A 19,865-nucleotide genomic window follows, 5' to 3' on the forward strand; every position below is an offset into this window, starting at 1 on the left:
CTGTATATGTGCTGGAGTGTGTATGTGCCCTACAATATGTGGGTAGTACCAAGTTGCAGATCAACAGACGCATACTCCAGCACATGCGAGCTATCAGCAATAGAGATGAGGCATATCCAGTGGCGCGACATATTAATTCTTGCCATGGCAATGATTTGGGTTGTCTTAGCTATTTTGCTATAGACATGGTTCCTCAGTTGCGCAGAGGAGGAGACCGGGAGGCCCTATTGAGATTACTAGACACGGTACATCCTTGAGTTGGACCCCAAGACACCTAATGGGTTAAACGCAAGTGAGGACATGTATACGTGTCTCTAGGGGCCAGGGCAAACTTGACGTCACTGTGACGATAAGGATAGGGGATTGAAGTAGTTGCTTGCCCAAGCTGAGAATGAATCTTTTAAACTTAAGACTGCACATAAGAAAAATTCGACACACAAGATTATTTTGTAAATTTTGTTGGTACACAAGGGTTGGCCCATGCGACCTGCACGCGGATTTCTTGTTTTTTTCTTTCACTCTGAGGGGTGCTAAGTAACCACAGTAAATGGGCAATTGGGACACAGTAATTTCAGGAAGAATAATTGAGCCCACTGGGGCAGAATTATAACACCAATATTTCAATCGTACAGCACACTAAAATCATTATTTTGAAGGGTGCCAGAAAGAGTAATAATAAACTGTGGGCAGCCAAAAGTACAGGTATTGGTCAGGAGTACACAGATCGGATAGCTAACTGCTTGAGATCAGTGATACCTGTGACATTGGCGGAATTTGCACAACTTTAGCGTAACTTTGCACATTCAAAAGCAGATTTGGACAGAACAATGAGGAATTTGGATTTGTAGATGTGTATATTTGTATATAGAATTATGTGTATATAAATTTATATTTATACAGATTTATTTATTTATTTATTCTATTTATATATCTGCGGAATGTTGCACATGCTAAAAAAGTTTGCACAGTATTATTAATGCAAATGAATTTGTGAATTGATTGAAGTGGTGATTTTATTGAGAGGTTTTTGTGGAAAGTATTTAACACTGTAAAGGATAAAACCTCTCTAAAAAGTTATGCTGAAATTAGGCGGAAGTCTGTTGTTTATGTCCTTAGGCCCAGTGGTCAGATGACCTGCATTTTGCACTTTATAGGGGTGGGGCTTGCCATACAACGTTATGTGATCAAGGGCACATAGGGCCCGAAACGCGTCATGGCGGAGATTGTGTTGTGCACAGAATAAAAACTTTGCAAATTACCTGCATGTCTCCGTGTTAGTTTTTCTGGAAAACTTCAAGCAGGAAAGAAACGGAGTTCTCACGTCTTCAAGCACTCAGGACCCGCTTCCAGAAGCAGTGGGGCATCTTTCGCGGCCGGGCAGACTGTGGTAAATTAAATTTACTTATTACCTCATTTCTGAATTTCTATGCTTAATAAATCATAATTTCTTGTCAATGCAAAGCGAGGAGTCCGTGGTGCTCAAATGAAGGAGGAGGAGACCAATTGGTCTCCTCCTCCTTCATTTGAGCACCACGGACTCCTCGCTTTGCATTGACAGGAAATTATGATTTATTAAGCATAGAAATTCAGAAATGAGGTAATAAGTAAATTTAATTTACCACATTAATTGGCGCCCGGAACAGGGACATTCCCTTTCCCCCACGCGCCGGCGATATTGGACCCGGTACTGTTCCCTCACCGTTGACGGACTTCAAAAGTGCACAACGCGGGGAATTCCCGCTAACTCCCTCGAGGCGAAGAGGGGGACCGACTGCGGCCCAGCATCCACACGAGGCGGTGAGGAAATAGCGGAACGTCCTGAACCAAAGCCCAACCTGCGAAGCAGACGAGTCCGAGGTTCTACAAATCCCACCTTGAAACTGCGCGCCGCGTTTTTTTCCAAAATCTTCAAGAGGCCTTCCAGTTATTTTTCGGTGAGTACTCTGGAAAAGTATAAAGACGAATCCACAGCTTTTGTGGGGGCGGTAAAGATACGCGTTTTGTTGGTTTCTCACCTATCTTTGGTGAGGACTACTAAAACTAGTATAAAAGACGGACTCACTACCTTGTGGGCACGGTAAAGATACATGTTTTTGTGGGTTTCTCACTTATTTTGTGAGGACTACTAAACTAGTATAAAAGACGGACTCACCTCTTTCGTGGGTACGGTAAAGATATTTGTTCTGTTTGTGTTTTTCTCACTTCTAAAATCTTTGAAAGTCTTGCCATCATGCCTATTTTCTCGAAAATACGTAAGATGGCAACCAAAAGGAGTATTCTTGAGAAGGAAATTCCCCTTCCTCCTCGGGATACTCCAGGACACTTCATGTATGCAAAACATGGTGTCGGTGCACTTATTTATTGTGATTTATGGGTGGATTATACTAAAGACCTAGAACACAGATATAGATGGCCTGAAAATGGTACTTTTGACATGGAATGTATTATAAAATTAGAGGAACAGTTATGGAAGAAAAAGAGAGTCCGCCAGTCACAGAGTGACTCAGTAGAGTTATGGAGAAAAGAAGCCCATAGGAGGCAACAGAAGGAATTGCATAAAGTTGAAAAGGGTAAGAGAATGTCAGAGCAGGCCAAGAAAGAACAGTTACAAGAAATAGGGAAAGAAGTAGTTAGTGAAAGGAATAAAAGGGAACAATCAGCCATTTCTACTGGTTTTTATCCTCTATTGCCATCTGCACCTGAAAACATTAACATTGCATCAGCACAGCCTACAGCCCCACTACCAGAGGATACTTTCACCAATTTCCTCTTAGATACTCCACCTCCATATGAGGTTCCAGTAATTCAACACCCTCTGTCTCCGCCACCCCTTTTACAACATAACGCACCACCTCTCACTCCAGAAGGGGGTGCCGTAGGTCCAGACCCAGGTAAAACAATTCCCGACTGCCCCATGACCCGACTCCGAGCAACACAGGGGAGGCGGGCCGAATAAGTAAAATACTTCATGACTCCTGGGAAGAAATAAGACATCTACCAGCAATTGACACATTTCTTCAAGCGCCCTCTGAGTTTCTTCGTACTGGAGAGAACTCACGAGCCATTAACGCTATGACTACGAGAAGATCACACCCTGTAAAAATGCACATGTATAGGTTCCTCCTTTGCTGTTTCATACAACACATACAAGCAGAGGAAAGAAATGTACCAGTTTCACTTTTTGACTTATTAGATTCCGCATCCGACCACACTAGTCTAGAACTTATAAATGATGCACTAGACAGGTTCACCCGTAACGTGACCCGTATTCTGCAAAACTTGCAAACAAATGAAGAGAATAAGAAACTTGAGGAGGAAATTACTGAACCTACTGAAAAAGTCCTACCCGTTCGTTCTTCCGCCCCTAATTCACGAACACCCCCGCCTACATTCCTCCAAGGTCACTCTGAACGGTCATCTCCACATGAGTTATTTGAAAATACATCCAATGCATTAGACTACTGGTTAGACCAGGAACCTCCGCTTACACCGGAGGAGGAGGAAATAGCCAGAACTGCGACCCTATGGGTCTCTCAATATAAGATATATGACAATGATCTCATAGCCCAGCTTTTTCTAGCATTACCACGCTCACATCAAAGATTAGCAAGTCTCTACATGGTACAACATCTCATCACACTCAATGACACTCATTTTAAACATGATCCAAGACTCGAAGATTTTCTGTCTGACTGCGCTGATAACATGTTCCTCCACAATAGTTCAGTTTTTCTCAACACATTTATAGATTTCAGACAGAAATACCAGAAAGTGACTGGATATAGATCTCCCCATAATACGTGTGGATCAACTAATAGACTTCCTCAAACACGCCAGTTCCCCATCAGAGAGGTCCACCCCAGAACTGACACAAATGGAGCGCTACAACGCGTCTTCATTTATGTACCCTTGACAAAACTTGAGTTACTAAGGATGAAAGAGATGGTTCCCTCCCACTCAAAGGATCCTGCTGGATTTTTTAAGGAATTAGGAGATGTATTAATGATGGGAACATATACTCTTTCTGATATCACAGCAATTCTGAAATTATTGTTGTCATCAGGTATATATGACAAACTAAGAGAAAAGGATTGGGAAGTAGCAGGTGAACACATTAGATGGACTGAACTTCAGAATGACGAAAATACTAGAGTAGCAGGTCAAGGTATAGGAGACAGACTAAAAGCACTTCCTGGCACTATTTTAAAGGTGCTACCACAGTTACTAACAGTGAAAAAGGAGGACTGGGATGCCATTTCCTCCTGCAAACAGAAACATGGTGAAGACATAGGAGATTATTACACCAGACTTGAAAAATGTTTTGCGGTAAATAGCGGCCTTACGCCGACAAGTGAAGCTTACCCGCATCTGTTTGTTTCCAAATTAGTAGATAACGCCTTGCCAGCCATTAAGGACAGAGTACTAAAAGTAGAAAGTACCTGGCAAGCACATACACCTCCACAGGTGTTACAAATGCTACAATATCACCAGAATCGCATTAGGGATGAAGAAGAAAATGATAAGAAACTCATGAAAGACACAAAGATGAAAGCATTAGTAGCCCAAACTGCACCCCAACGTCAACAGACACCAAGTAGCCAGACAAATATAAAAAGCACTTGTAATTATTGCAAGAAGATGGGACACTTCGTTAAAGATTGCCCAGTCTTAAAGCACAATTTGGCTACTGGAAAGACCCAGCCACGCCCATATCAGCCAAAACAGAATGGTTCCCTAGACAGTTCAACACCTTCAGTTCCACTGACAACACAAATGGCCCAAATGAACATTATAGACAGCGACTACACTGAATATTACCCAGATTTCTCATGATGTTGCCCAGAGAGAGAAGATGACAAACTGCCCCTAATCCCCATTCCAGTAGATCACACAGGTCCATTTATAGAGGTCCGACTTCTTGGGGAGGATAGGAAATTTCTACTAGACACTGGGGCCAGTAAAACAACAATAAGCCATCAAGAGGTCCCAGAGGCTCCTCTCTCGGGTTCAAAAAGTATTTCTCTGGGTTTCTCGGGACAACCTATGACAAACGCCACGTCAAAACCACTGCCCTTGCAGGTTGGTCCCCTCACGACAACTACAGATCTTATATTGACAAAATCATGTCCAGAAAACTTGCTTGGTATAAAAACATTGAAAGAATTAGGAGCTGTCATTGTTTGCTCACCTACAGATGTCAGACTATTTCTGCGAGATTTCAAGGGCCACTACACAAGTAGAGAATTAGATGAGCGTTTGAAAGATTTGCCACACACCCTGTGGGCCACTGATTCCACCACAGTAGGATGTATGGAAATAACACCTCACAAGGTTACACTGAAAGAGGGAGCCCAACTACCACGCATAAGGCAATACAAAATTCCACCTCAGGCTGAACAAGCATTAATGTTGATTATTCAGGACCTAATACAGTCAGGTGTGATTAAGGAAACAATTTCTAACATTTGCAATTCCCCTGTTTTACCAGTCCATAAAAAAGTGGAACCAGGAACACCACCTGTCTACAGACTAGTGGTGGATTTGAGAGAGCTAAATAAATGTGTCATTCCACAATACCCTGTGGTCCCAGACATCTCCACCCTACTCACAGCCATAGATGCGGAAGCAACGCATTTTTCAGTCATTGACTTGAAAAACGCATTCTATAGCATACCTATTCACCCAGACAGTCAATACCTTTTTGGCTTCTCCTTACAAGGCCGAAGTTTCCAATTCACAAGAGCTCCTCAAGGTTTCACAGAGATTCCAAGCGTATATAGCCAAGCATTAAAAAGACAACTAGATACTGTTCAAATGCCCATGGATACAGCCATACTACAATATGTTGATGATATCCTCATTACGGCCAGATCTGACGCAGCATGTGCTGAAGCATCACTACTAGTACTAGAATTCCTAGCTGCAAATGGCCATAAAGTTTCCCCTGGTAAGCTCCAATTTTGTTTACAGCAAGTGGCATACTTAGGGCACTTGCTGTCAAAGGAGGGTAGGCAGCTTACACAGGAACGCATCCAGCTCATACTACAAATACCACAACCAACAACACAGAAACAAGTTCGAGCCTTTGTTGGTCTCACCTCATATTGTAGACAGTGGATCCCACAATTTGCACTCATTTCTAAACCATTAGTGCAGCTGACAACACTCGAAGCTGGCGCTACTCCACAATTACCCTGGACAGATGAACACACGCAAGCCTTTCAGTCTCTTAAAAAAGCTATGTGTCAAGCCCCAGTGCTGGCAACACCTAATTACACCAAATATTTTACATTATTTGTAACAGAAAACTCAGGTACAGCACTATCAGTTCTGACCCAACTTCAAGCAGAAAAACATAAACCATGTGGTTATTTTTCAAGCACATTAGATCCAGTAGCACAAGCATTGCCTGCATGTCTAAAATCAGTAGCAGCTACTGCACAAGCTATTAGACAAAGCGATTCTATTGTATTGGGACATCATCTGATAGTTCAGGTCCCACACGCTGTAGAACTTCTGTTAAACAGAACACAAACACAGCATCTGACAATAGCCAGACTCACCGGATATGAGATGACACTTTTTCAGCCACACATTGAGATTAGACGCTGCAACATTTTAAACCCAGCAACACTGTTGCCACTGACCTCTCCTACTGAAGAAATTCACGATTGTATTGACATAATTGATTTAGTGACCAAACCAAGACCAGATTTACAAGATACTCCCCTTGCTAAGGCAGAAATGACACTCTTTGTTGATGGTTCATGTATGAGACTCCCCACAGGAGAATTAGCAGCAGCCTATGCCGTCACAAATGGTACAGACACTTTAGAAGCACACAAGATAGAGATACTGTCGGCACAGGCAGCAGAACTCATAGCCCTAACACGAGCATGTCACTTAGCAAAAGGAAAGTCAGTTAACATCTACACAGATTCACAATATGCCTTTGGAGTTGTACACAACTTCGGTACATTGTGGAGAGAGAGAGGATTTCTCACATCACATGGGTCCAGAATACAGCATGCTACACTCATCACTGCCCTCTTAGAGGCCAGTCAGTTACCAGAGAAAATCGCAGTGCTAAAATGTAAAGCGCACACAAAAGGAACAGATGAAATATCAAAAGGAAATGATTCTGCAGACAGTGCAGCCAAGTTAGCAGCAAACACAGAATTAAGTATACCACACCGCCAATATACAATACAAGACCCCTTTTCTGACATCCAGGATGTCCAAAGTCACGCCACACCACAGGAACTGCTAGAATGGAAGGAAAAAGGAGGGGTCCTTACAGATCAAGGCTGGATGACACCTGAAAGAGCAGTATGGTTTCTACCGGATGCCATGGTACAGGTTATGGTAAACACCATACATGGACCAGCGCATCTGGGAGAAAAAGCAATGTTAGACAGCATACAGAATATATGGCACAACAAACAATTGAGAACTGCAGCCAAACAAAAAGTTAAAACGTGCATGATTTGTAATCAGTTCAACCCAGGAAAAGGCACAAAGGTGGAACAGGGAGGATTCCAACCCCCTGACCATCCATTTGAAGTTCTCCAGATGGACTATATCCAGATGGAGAGATGTAGAGGTCACAAGTATGTGCTAGTTGTAGTGTGTGCTCTGACCAGATGGACAGAAGCCTATCCCGTCCCAGATTACACTGCAACGACAACTGCTAAACAATTAGTTAGAGAGTTTTTCCCGAGGTATGGGTTGCCCCGTGTCATCTACTCAGATAACGGCCAACCTTTTTCCTCTGAACTCATGAAGCAAGTGTCTCTTCTGTTAGGGTACACTTGGAAATTTCACTGTGTAAGACATCCTCAGGCAGCAGGTCTAGTAGAAAGACACAACCAAACTTTGAAGACAAAATTGGCCAAGATATGCACTGACAAAGGCGTGGACTGGATGGTAGCCTTACCGGTTGCCCTCTACTACATGCGTATGGTAGCCCATTCCAGAACTGGCTTATCTCCATATGAAGTGGTCTTTGGCAGACCACCAAATATGTGGGGTACGCCAAGGCCTAAAAGAATAACTGATGTTGACAGTACTATGCTGACTGACTACCTGGCTTCCTTGATGTCTGCACTCCAATCTTGTCGTTCTCAGGTTGCTGCCACCTTCCCTGACAAAACCAACCCGGAAGAACACGCCATCCGACCCGGGGACTGGGTCCTCGTGAGGAACTTCGACCGGACCAGCCCCCTCCAGCCCAGGTGGAAGAAGCCAAGACTCGTACTACTAACAACACGGACAGCAGTGAAGGTCGAGGGCAGGAAGGGCTGGCTCCACACAAGCCACTGCCGGAAACATTTTGGACAAAAAGACACTGTTGCTGATGGCCCTGCCAATCCCACTGACATTGTGAATGAACAATCTTTATTGCCTTTGGAACTAACCCCACAACAGGACTACAAATCAAAGTTAAGGTCTGCCATTCGGACTCTGGCTAATTAAGTCCATTGGGCGTCGGTCCAGTGGTGAAGCGGTTGGAGCATGAGAATGGATTTTAACACCTTGACTATGTGGGAGAAAAAAAAATGAACTCTAGAAAAAGACATAATGGTCCTACTATATGTTTGACAGTATTATTTTTCCTCATGGCAGTTATGACGTGTCTTGGTTGGATTCTCCACACTGTTTTTCCTCCAACACAACACACCTCTCATACACCCAACAGCACTCAGGAACACACCTATCACGACCTACCCCCTCATGAACAAGCCCATAGACTAGCCTTGCGAAACAATACCTTCATACAGATGCTACACCACACTCAGCAGGCCAGTAATAGCACCAATTGTTGGATATGTGGCCGCATCCCACCTCATCAGAAAAAGGGAGGGATGCCTCTTTTTCCTTTCCCTTTCTCTTATAATGGAACTTGTGAAGCCTGGTTCGCCCTAATAACAGCTGACGATACTACCCCCACCTCCTGCCCTGACGGAAATAATTCATGCAAGAATGGGTGTCCTTGGGGGGATTTAAACAAGGTACTCAATACTGCCTGTTACCCTAATAAGGAGGGAAATCCTCAGGCGACAGGTACAGTCCTAGAAAGTGAAGAATACAAGCAAGGGAACATGACCATGTCCTACAAGATGTTAAATACCAAACCTTAAAAGAATGCTGGTCCCCCTTCCATCTCGGTCTCACCAGTAAAAGGACACCTGTGCATCCAGAAAAATGGCTCTGTTCCATTAGGACACAGTGACTGTCATACCACTATAAGTTTTGAAGACAGAGGAAAGTCCTCATTTCTAGCATCTCGCCATACTTATTTCGTCTGTGGCCAAACGGCCTATGTGCAGCTGCCCTTGAACTGGGGGGGAACTTGCTATATAGCATTTCTGTTACCCCCTGTCTTTGTGGCCCCATCCACTTACCACCGAGACCTCCTAGTGCCCCATGTCAGACATAAAAGAACGATCGATACCTCCTTGGTTGACCAAACGGAAACCTCATTGGAACAGTATACAGATTTTAACAAAGGGTTCTTATTCTTTGTTGGCCCTGTACAGAACAGCAAGCTTATACGCAGGTTGACAAGGACCTTAGAGGCTGTTGTAAACCAGACGGCGTCTGCCCTGGGAAGCTTAACCCAGGAGCAGTCTGCCATACGATTGGTTACTCTCCAAAATCGCCTTGTCCTTGACATCATCTTGGCCGACAGAGGCGGAGCCTGTAAAATTATAGGCTCTAGCTGCTGTATATTTATTCCTGATAATTCCCCATCTGTATACACGGCCATAACAAAATTACACAAGATAGCCGTAAGTTTACATCAGGAACCTGGCACTTGGACGTGGTCTGACTGGTTCTGGAAGATAATATCGTCCTGGGGATGGCAACTGCTGTCAGCAGCAGGTATAATATTCCTGATAATAACTGGATGCTGCCTTTGCATCCAATGTGGCCCTGCCCTGTGCGGTCTATGCGCTGCAAACTGCATTCCTAAACCACTTGTCCAGCAGAGAGAAAGGGAAAGAATTATGCTACAAGAATGTATAGATGATCTCATGCAAATTGAGATATAATGTAGGTACACTCTGGGGCAAGGAGGGAATGTGGAAATAAAATTGACAATTGTGCCCCATCATTTCCCTGTTTCTGCCTGGTAGCCATTTTTCTCAGACAAACACCCATTTTGTGTGTGACATGCTCTCAGCAACTTGTCTGAAAACTGTCCTTCACATCCCCATTGAATCTTGCACAACCCCCTGCTCCTTGTGGTCGAGCCAATTCCAAGAAGCCTTCCTGTGTGCCTTCCCCGAGTTGTGCCAGAGACTCAGCCACATCCTGTCCATTGTTGGTAACTCAGCCTGTCACACCAACTGCCCTGTGACCACCCCCAACTAATAGAGGAAGCACAAGGTTGTACACTGTGAACACACACATTTCTGTTGTTCTGCCAATTCTGGGAACCAGCAGCAGATAGTTCCTGTTCTTAATTGTAAGACACCCTGCACCTGGCATCTTAGTTCATTGACCACCCTTTCCTGTGCTTCAGCCAATTCCCAGAACCAGCAGATAGTTCCTGTTTTAAGAATTAGTTACTGCAAGCCAGAGAGCAGATGGTCTCTGTTTTACACAAGATAGTTCCTCTTTTTGACTCTTGTGGTTCAGCCAATTCCCAGAACCAGCAAGAAAGCTCTCTGTTTTACACAAGATAGTTCCTCTTTTTGACATGAAGCACGAGCACAAACCCCAAATGAGGAATCCTCCCACTTCCAACTGTCAGACTATTTCACATCGCAAGTCCCCTCACGAAGCCTAAGACACGCCCCCATTTCTTCACAATCTGCTCCTCTTGCTGATCTTTGTTCCTCTATCTGCCATGACCTGTTTGTTCCTCTATTTTGCCTCGTGACCAAGACTGTATAAATGTCCTGCTGTTGAAAATAAAGACACCCCACTTCAAGAGAGGGACTTGAGAGATTGCTCCTGTGCCCGCTTGGTGCTGGAAGCGCTCTCCTTAACTCGAGTTATTGGTCTCCTCCTCCTTCATTTGAGCACCACGGACTCCTCGCTTTGCATTGACAAGAAATTATGATTTATTAAGCATAGAAATTCAGAAATGAGGTAATAAGTAAATTTAATTTACCACAAGACCGCAATATACAAACACCAGGATTGCCTCCAAACAAAGACGCCACACACGGAGGGTTAAGGCACTCCACACCACAGGTAGCAAAGCTTGAAAAGAGAAGCAGCTTTCCCAATCGCCATACACGTTTCGAGCATAGCGCTCTTGATCACTGGCTGGCTTGCAAACAAGAGGCGGATTGATAAGAACATGTATTTTATTAAGTAACAAGCTCCGCCCCAGTGGGCGTCAACTGTGGCATTCTGGTTAATGTAGTCAGCAATATGCCACCAAGCCTGTAATAGTTCATTCACCAAGTGGATTCGCCGCCTCAATGCAAAGAAATGTCATCCTCCATCGGGTGCGAAATACTGGCATCTCTGAAACAAGCTTGCAAGTGCGTCCCTGCAGTGCAGGCCCCCACCGTTCGTACGAGTGCTCACGTCTTCAAGCACTCAGGACCCGCTTCCAGAAGCAGTGGGGCATCTTCCGCGGCCTGGCAGACCGCAATATACAAACACCAGGATTGCCTCCAAACAACGCGTATGGCGATTGGGAAAGCTGCTTCTCTGTACAAGCCTTGCTACCTGTGGTGTGGAGTGCCTTAACCCTCCGTGTGTGGCGTCTTTGTTTGGAGGCAATCCTGGTGAAGGGGTTGCTTTTATTCATTTCAGGTTGGCTTGAAATGGTATTTTACCAATTCAAAGCTGTAATATTGTGCCTGGAATGATAAATGGCTTTTGTTATTTGACAGCTCGGCAAGGACTGCACTGTACTAGTCCTATGCTTAAAGACTTTGCTATTTAAATGGCGAAAGACTATGTCATTTTCTATCTCGGCATGGATAGCACTGTCTAATCCTATGCTTAAAAACTTTGATAGAAAAACAGACCTTTGAGGTGAGCAGATCTAGAGTGTCGCTGGTGTTGAGAGTGCTCTAACAGGAGCTGCTTTCCACCTAAACTGAGATCTACGCAGAGTTCTCTCCTTCTTTTTTGCATAATTTATGCTTCACTCTATGCCTGAAAGGGTTTTGTTTTGACTTAATACTGGGTGCTCCCTTGTGTCTGGACAAAGCTATACCTCTCTGAAGAGCTCTAATTAGAGCGAAACACTGTGTCAGGGGTTGCTTTTATTCATTTCAGGTTGGCTTGAGTTGGTATTTTACCAATTCAAAGCTGTAATATTGTGCCTGGAATGATAAATGGCTTTTGCTATTTGACAGCTCGGCAAGGACTGCACTGTACTAGTCCTATGCTTAAAGACTTTGCTGTTTAAATGGCGAAAGACTATGTCATTTTCTATCTCGGCATGGATAGCACTGTCTAATCCTATGCTTAAAAACTTTGATAGAAAAACAGACATTTGAGGTGAGCAGATCTAGAGTGTCGCTGGTGTTGAGAGTGCTCTAACAGGAGCTGCTTTCCACCTAAACTGAGATCTACCCAGAGTTCTCTCCTTCTTTTTTGCATAATTTATGCGTCACTCTATGCCTGAAAGGGTTTTGTTTTGACTTAATACTGGGTGCTCCCTTGTGTCTGGACAAAGCTATACCTCTCTGAAGAGCTCTAATTAGAGCGAAACACTGTGTCAGGGGTTGCTTTTATTCATTTCAGGTTGGCTTGAGTTGGTATTTTACCAATTCAAAGCTGTAATATTGTGCCTGGAATGATAAATGGCTTTTGTTATTTGACAGCTCGGCAAGGACTGCACTGTACTAGTCCTATGCTTAAAGACTTTGCTGTTTAAATGGCGAAAGACTATGTCATTTTCTATCTCGGCATGGATAGCACTGTCTAATCCTATGCTTAAAAACTTTGATAGAAAAACAGACATTTGAGGTGAGCAGATCTAGAGTGTCGCTGGTGTTGAGAGTGCTCTAACAGGAGCTGCTTTCCACCTAAACTGAGATCTACCCAGAGTTCTCTCCTTCTTTTTTGCATATATGTATATATATATATATATATATATATATATTCACTGAAAAAACCATAGGTTATAGACCATATATAGTTAGGAATTAGCATTTAAAAAACCTTATTTTACTCACACAAAACCATTGAAATTCCATATATATTTAGTTGTACTAACTATATATCGCGCACCCGCAATCCACTGCTGATGATGTCACATATTACATCATTCATGACATGGTCAGTGACATCACTGATGACATCACTGATGACATCTCAAATGACATCACTGATGACATCACTGATGACAACATCCAGTGACTGTATGTTTCTGTAAAGTTAAAATATGTCTTATATATTGAAGAATGAGTGGATGTATAAGTGTCTGGATGATGTATTTAGTAGGTGCATGACTGACTGTATAAGTGAGTGATTAAATGTGTCTCACTGAGTGCATGGGTTAGTGACTAAACTGTTTTAAATTGTGCACCATTGTGTCTGTTGTTTTGTAATCTGATGCATGTGTTGATCATTAGCTATATGACTAACTATATGGGTTATTGATTAGTTGGCCAAGTATTTGTATGGGAGACTGAGTGTGTGTGTGGGTGGCTGGGAGGTGTATGACTCTGTGCATAGATGTGTGAGCAGTTGATTCACTAGATGTATGGGTTCAAAAGTGCATGTGGAAACAGCTGTATGGGCGGTTTACTGTGTGCATGAGTGTATTGGTGAGTGAATGGATATCTCAGTGCTACATGTCAAAGTAAGTACATATGTAAAACACAGTACATGTGGTAGTTGACATATATAAATAACTGTGCATAAGAGCCAGTGAATGTGTGAGTGGCTGTATGGATTATTGTGAACTTGTATCAGGGATTGTATAACAGAGTAAATATGTGTTATTATATGTTTCAATAAGTAAGGTGTGTTTAACGATATAGTTGAGCAAATGGAGGTGTGATTGATTCTTTGCAAGACTGATTAGGTGTGTGAGTAACTCCATGGATGAGTGACAGTCTGTGAGTGTCTGTTTACACTGAGTGTATCTACGGTTATATTAGAGTCTGAAGAGGTTCATCGTATCATCACATGAATGATGTCATGAGTAATGTCAAATGAGATGTCATCAGTGATGTCATGAGTGATGTCATTTGAGATGTCATCAGTGATGTCATCAGTGATGTCACTGACCATGTCATGAATGATGTAATATGTGACATCATCAGCAGTGGATTGCGGGTGCGCGATATATAGTTAGTACAACTAACTATATATGGAATTTCAATGGTTTTGTGTGAGTAAAATAAGGTTTTTTAAATGCTAATTCCTAACTATATATGGTCTATAACCTATGGTTTTTTCAGTGAATTTTCAAGGTTTTGTAAATGCTAATTCCTAACTATATATGGTCTATAACCTATGGTTTTTTCAGTGAATTTCATAGGTTTTTTAATAGCAAATCTTTATAAAAATAATACATTTTAAATCTAATTTTATATTTTATAATTTTTTTATTTTTTTTAAATATTATTTTTAGTGCGCTCCCGGGGCGCGGACAGGTGAACGCACGGGTAAGCGCAATCTTGCGGCGCGCCCCAGGGCGCGTACTAATGCGCGTCCCGGAAGCGCTATTGCCGAGAACGAAAACAACATTGTGACGTATCGCGTAGCCGCCACGCCTTGCGTCATAAGACACGTATCGCGTAGCCGCGAGATGCGTCTTATGACGCACCGCGTAAGCGCACCCGGAAGCGCATACGATCGCGCAACGTAAGCGCCCCGATGCGCTTACGATACACGCCCGGGACGCGCCCCGGGGCGCGTAGCGTAAGCGCGTCAAACCATGTGACTTTAAAATAACACTTTTCATTGGTTCAGAACTTTTTTTTTTCCAAATTGTGTGAAACCCACCCATTTCTCTCACTATTGCTTTGTACTTGGAGAGAGCAAGAGCTGTTGTGTCTACTCTATCTCCTACTTTTCTGATCTCCAGCAATGGCTGCAAGAGAGTCATCCAGCAGTGATTCAGAGGGATTTTTAGATGAGGACCCTCCTCAGCAAAAGAAAAAAACCCATTTCATCTGGAAATTTTACGAAATCCCAGAAGGACAGAAAAAAGTCAACGCTCCCAAAGTAACATGCAAAATATGTGGGAGTAGTTTATCCAGAGGCAATCCTCTGAAAAAATATAGTTTTGGGAATGCTAATTTGATCCGGCATGTGAAAAGAAGACACCCTAACAACTTTGCCAGGGAGAGTGTCAGAGAGCTGGCACGGAATGTACCCACAGATGGCGGCAGCACCTCCACTGGTGGAGCAACACCTTCGGGACCACCCCGTGGAAGAATGGTCCCTAACATTCAGACGGTGTTTGCGGGCATCAAATTTTCGTGCACAGAGTGTGACGAACTGCTCTGCTATGGGGAGCAGAGTGTTGAACTGATTGCCCTAAAGAAACAGCAACACCGCTGCTCTTCCAGTCCCTAAATGTTCAAATTTTTTTGCTCCTGTTGAGCAGTTTTGGAATCCTTGTTTTTGTTTTTCCCTTGAAAAAAATCCAAAAAAAATATAAAATTGTTTTAAAAAGTCTAAAAAAATATAAAACAACAAAAACAAAAAAAAATATATAAAACAACAAAATCAAAAAAAAAGTTCTTTTCAGAACTACCTCCAATTTTTAAAAAGAAGCTTTATTTTTTTAAAAGTCTGTCATTTTTAATCTCCATGGTACGCTCCCCCGTACGCTCCCCGGTGCGCGTACCGGGCGCTCACCCCCGCGAAAATCGATTTTTTTAAAAAAAACATTTTTCACCCGCAGGAGCCTTTTATGGCCCCCACATGAAACCTAGGGGGTCAGGGGGTGTGTACCCTGCCCCCTCTTGCTCATTTCCCCCTTTGATTTTTGCCACCTCTTGTGTCTCAATCCTACCGAGACACAAGATGGCGGCCGCTGCGGACTGTTTCGAATGTTTACAGACACCCGAGAACCAATCAGCTTGCCGTGCGCAAGTCGCGTTGCGCGCCTGGAGCGCTCCCCGGTACGCGTACCGAGGAGCGCTCCAGGCGCGGCTCTAGATATATATCTTTTTTTGAACGTTAATTTCTCAAAATCCACTGTAGCACATATATTGAGACCTACAAAAGGCACATCGGGCTACCAGTCCCTACAATTTTGGCAAGTTTCGTGCAAATCCATTCAGCCGTTCGGGCTAAAAGTGAGGCCAACCGCCCTATGGAAAACTCAATGTTAAAAACACGTTTTGGGACCCCCCTTTTTTCTCGGCCCCCCCTTGACGAAACCCCCCAAATTTTCAGGGGCTGCTCAGAAACAAAATGTTCCATTTTCCTGAAAATTTCAGTCAATTCCGTCTACAAACGCCAAAGTTATTAGACATAGAATTTTCAAAAATCCCATAGGGAAAAAATCCTAACTATATATACCTACTGGCGACCGCCAGTAGGTAATATATATATATATATACATATATATATATATATATTCAAAACAAAGCAGCTTCTTCTGCAACGCTGTGACCCATGGAAAAGTGGCGTACTCTCCGGTGAAGCACGCCGGTTAGCATTAATTCCAAAACATATATAATCGCTGTACGCTCTCAGGAACAACACAACAGTCCAAGAAATATTATTTCTTCGGTTTATTCACACAACGCGTTTCGGCGACTTGCCTTGATCACGTGTGATAAGTTTGTGTGAGAAAAAAGTGCTAATTTAAATAAAGTTACACAAGCATGGAAATAAGTGTAGGACATACATGATTCCAAATACACAGTATATGTGTCGGCCATCTTGTAACGTCAAACGAATATATATCGAATTGCTTTGAAAACACAATATATTGTTTACAAAATTGTTGACAAGTGTCAAGCAAACTAAAAATGTGGATATTAAATCATAACTAGGTCAGTAAATATTATCAATGCAGTAACATTCCTGAATTCTGCTAAAAGCATTATCGACCAATGTCAAAACATTTCAAGAACTGGAAGTTCAGATAAAAATCCACATTACGACATGTGTCAAACGGTCACCAAATATTCAAAGCAAGGGAATAATACGTGATAAACATACATCATTCCACTTTTGCGAAATCTGTATCGACCATCTTATAATATTGAGAGGTACGCATTAAAGTACTTTGCAGAGAAAATATATACTTTCATAATTATTGACAAGTGTCAGACATAATAACAATCTGGGTAATAAGTCATAACTGGTCAGTGAAAATTACTATTGCAGAGAATAATCCTGAATTCCACGATAAATATTATTGACCAGTGTCTGGATGTTTGGAAAAATAAGGTTCCAACGAAAGTCCACATTACAATATGTGTCAATAGGACACCTAGTCTACGTGTCAAAAAACGCAGTCTAGCAACGATTTCAATAGAATTATTATAAGGATGCAAAAAATGTCTATCTGGCAAAAGCACTATTGGATAATGAAAATCAGTGCATTACAACCCAGACTATTCAAAGTAAATGCGTCAACTTCATATAATCTCATATTATATACATGCATGCTTGTGTAACTACTTTTGTGCTCTACAGTGAAATTAATTATATATAGTTTTATCTTCTGACCTTGACCCTATGTGCCTACAAATGGACGAACAAGATGGGGTGCCCGTGATGGTGAATCAATTCATTCTGGGAAACCCTGCCTGTTTTCCTGCAAAAAAACATACACAAAAGACAAAATTACAATTAAGTTTAAAATTACTTTCTAGCACAGTTGTTAACATGATCAAGAAGGCATGATATTTACATTGATTAAACTGTTAGTTCTAAAACATCCTCTATACTCTCTATTGGATGTCTATGAACGGAGTAAAAACATGATATTACTGACGGGAAAACTTTATGAGGGTAAAGCTGGACATATATGATACCTCTATGAGCCCTCTTTGATATGCACTGCTAATTCCTCATCCCAATTAAGACCACCCGGATGTTTACTCTGAAAGTTAATTATATGTCTAGATTCACGCTGTCTAAGAGACAACAATCTGTCACCTCCTCTCGGACTGGCATGTATTTGTTCAATCAACATATAACTGAGTAGGTTAGCATCTGAATAGTGTTTGTCTTTGAAGTGTCGTGCCACAGGGTACTTGGGGTCCTGGTTGGTAATCGCCCTCCGATGTTCTAGTACTCTTTTTTTGGCACTGCACTTGGTACTGCCTATATACCATAGTTTACAGGGACATTCTATGATGTATATTACATAGATGGTACTGCATGTTAGGAATTGTGTGATCTTCCCACTGACTCCATTGTATGTTAGTTCGCTTTTACAGGTGCTGTTACTGCAAGCTTTGCAATGACTGCAAGGATAAAAACCTTGTAGGTCATGTTCTGTATTGTCTGGGTACTGGGTAATGTCATTCCGCGCAACCATATCTCTGATATTTTGGTTGCGTCTGTAAGTGATACTCGGTCTTTTCTGCAATTGGCTACCTATGATGTTATCTTGTTTCAGAATTTCCCAATTTTTAGCTATCACTCGGTTCACTGCCTCTGATTTGGGATTATATGTCAATATCATCCTTGTGGTGTCATCTGCCTCTGTCGTCGTTTCCATAACTTGGTTCTCTAGAGTTTGCCGTCTATCCACTTTTGCTACCTTCTCTACTGCTCGTTTAAGAACCCAGGAAGGATAACCTCTCTCCTTGAATCTGCCAACAATGGTGGCCCTCTCTACGGTATATGATTCCTCAGTGTTGCAGTTCCTTTTTGCCCTCAGCAGCTCCCCATAAGGTATACTCCATTTGAGCACCTCTGGGTGACTGCTGAGGGCATGCAACACACTATTGCCAGCTGTTTCTTTGCGGTAAAGGGAAGTGCAGATTTGGTTGTTCTTGATCTCAAGACTAACATCTAGGTACTCAACTTTCTCGTTGCTGATGGTTCCAGATAGTATGATGTTGTACTTGTTGGCATTCAGGTTGTTTACAAAAGTTTCGGCCTGCTCCTTGCTCCCCTTCCAGGCAATAAATAAATCGTCTATATAGCGGAGCCAGACCACAACCCTTTTAAAGTCTTCTCTCAGGGTGGCACTGCCATGGATTTCCTGCTCCCAGTATCCCATAAATAAATTAGCGAAACTGGGAGCAAAACATGAACCCATGGCAGTACCATTGATCTGCCTGTAGAGGGCGCCATTGAAGGAAAAAATATTGTTTTTCAAACAGAAATCAATCATAGACATGATCATTCTGTTGTGTTCTAAAAATCTTAGGGATCTATTTTGTAGATAGAACTCGCATGCTTCCATTCCCTGTTGATGATCAATTATTGTATACAGGGAATGTACATCTAGCACCATAAAGTACAGGTCAGTATTCCATTTCAGATTTTCTATTTTGCCAAGAAAGTCTTTAGTATCCCGCAAGGAGCTAGGTAGTTGAACTACATGGTCTCTAAGGAAATGGTTTACCTACTTGGAAATATGCTCACATACACTGCCTATAGAAGAGACGATCGGGCGGCCTGGAGAGTGTGTCTTGTTCTTATGTAGTTTGGGTATTAAATATAGTATCGGAAGGATCGGATGATCCTTTTTCAGGTAACAATATTCGTCCCATGTGAGTAATCCCTTGTCTCTCCACATGATGAGTTTGTCCCATATCTCAGTTATACTAATACTGTATGTTGATCTCACTATTTCTACATAGAATTTTTTGTCCTCAAGTTGACGCATCGCTTCAGAAATGTAATCATCCCTATTGAGGACCACGATATTTCCCCCCTTGTCTGCAGGACGTATAACGATGGAAGAATCTTCCTGCATAGATTGAGGGCCTGTCTCTGCTTGAATGACA

The sequence above is a fragment of the Lissotriton helveticus genome, chromosome 12, assembly GCF_964261635.1.
Source record: "Lissotriton helveticus chromosome 12, aLisHel1.1, whole genome shotgun sequence".
NCBI classification, from domain to species: domain Eukaryota; kingdom Metazoa; phylum Chordata; class Amphibia; order Caudata; family Salamandridae; genus Lissotriton; species Lissotriton helveticus.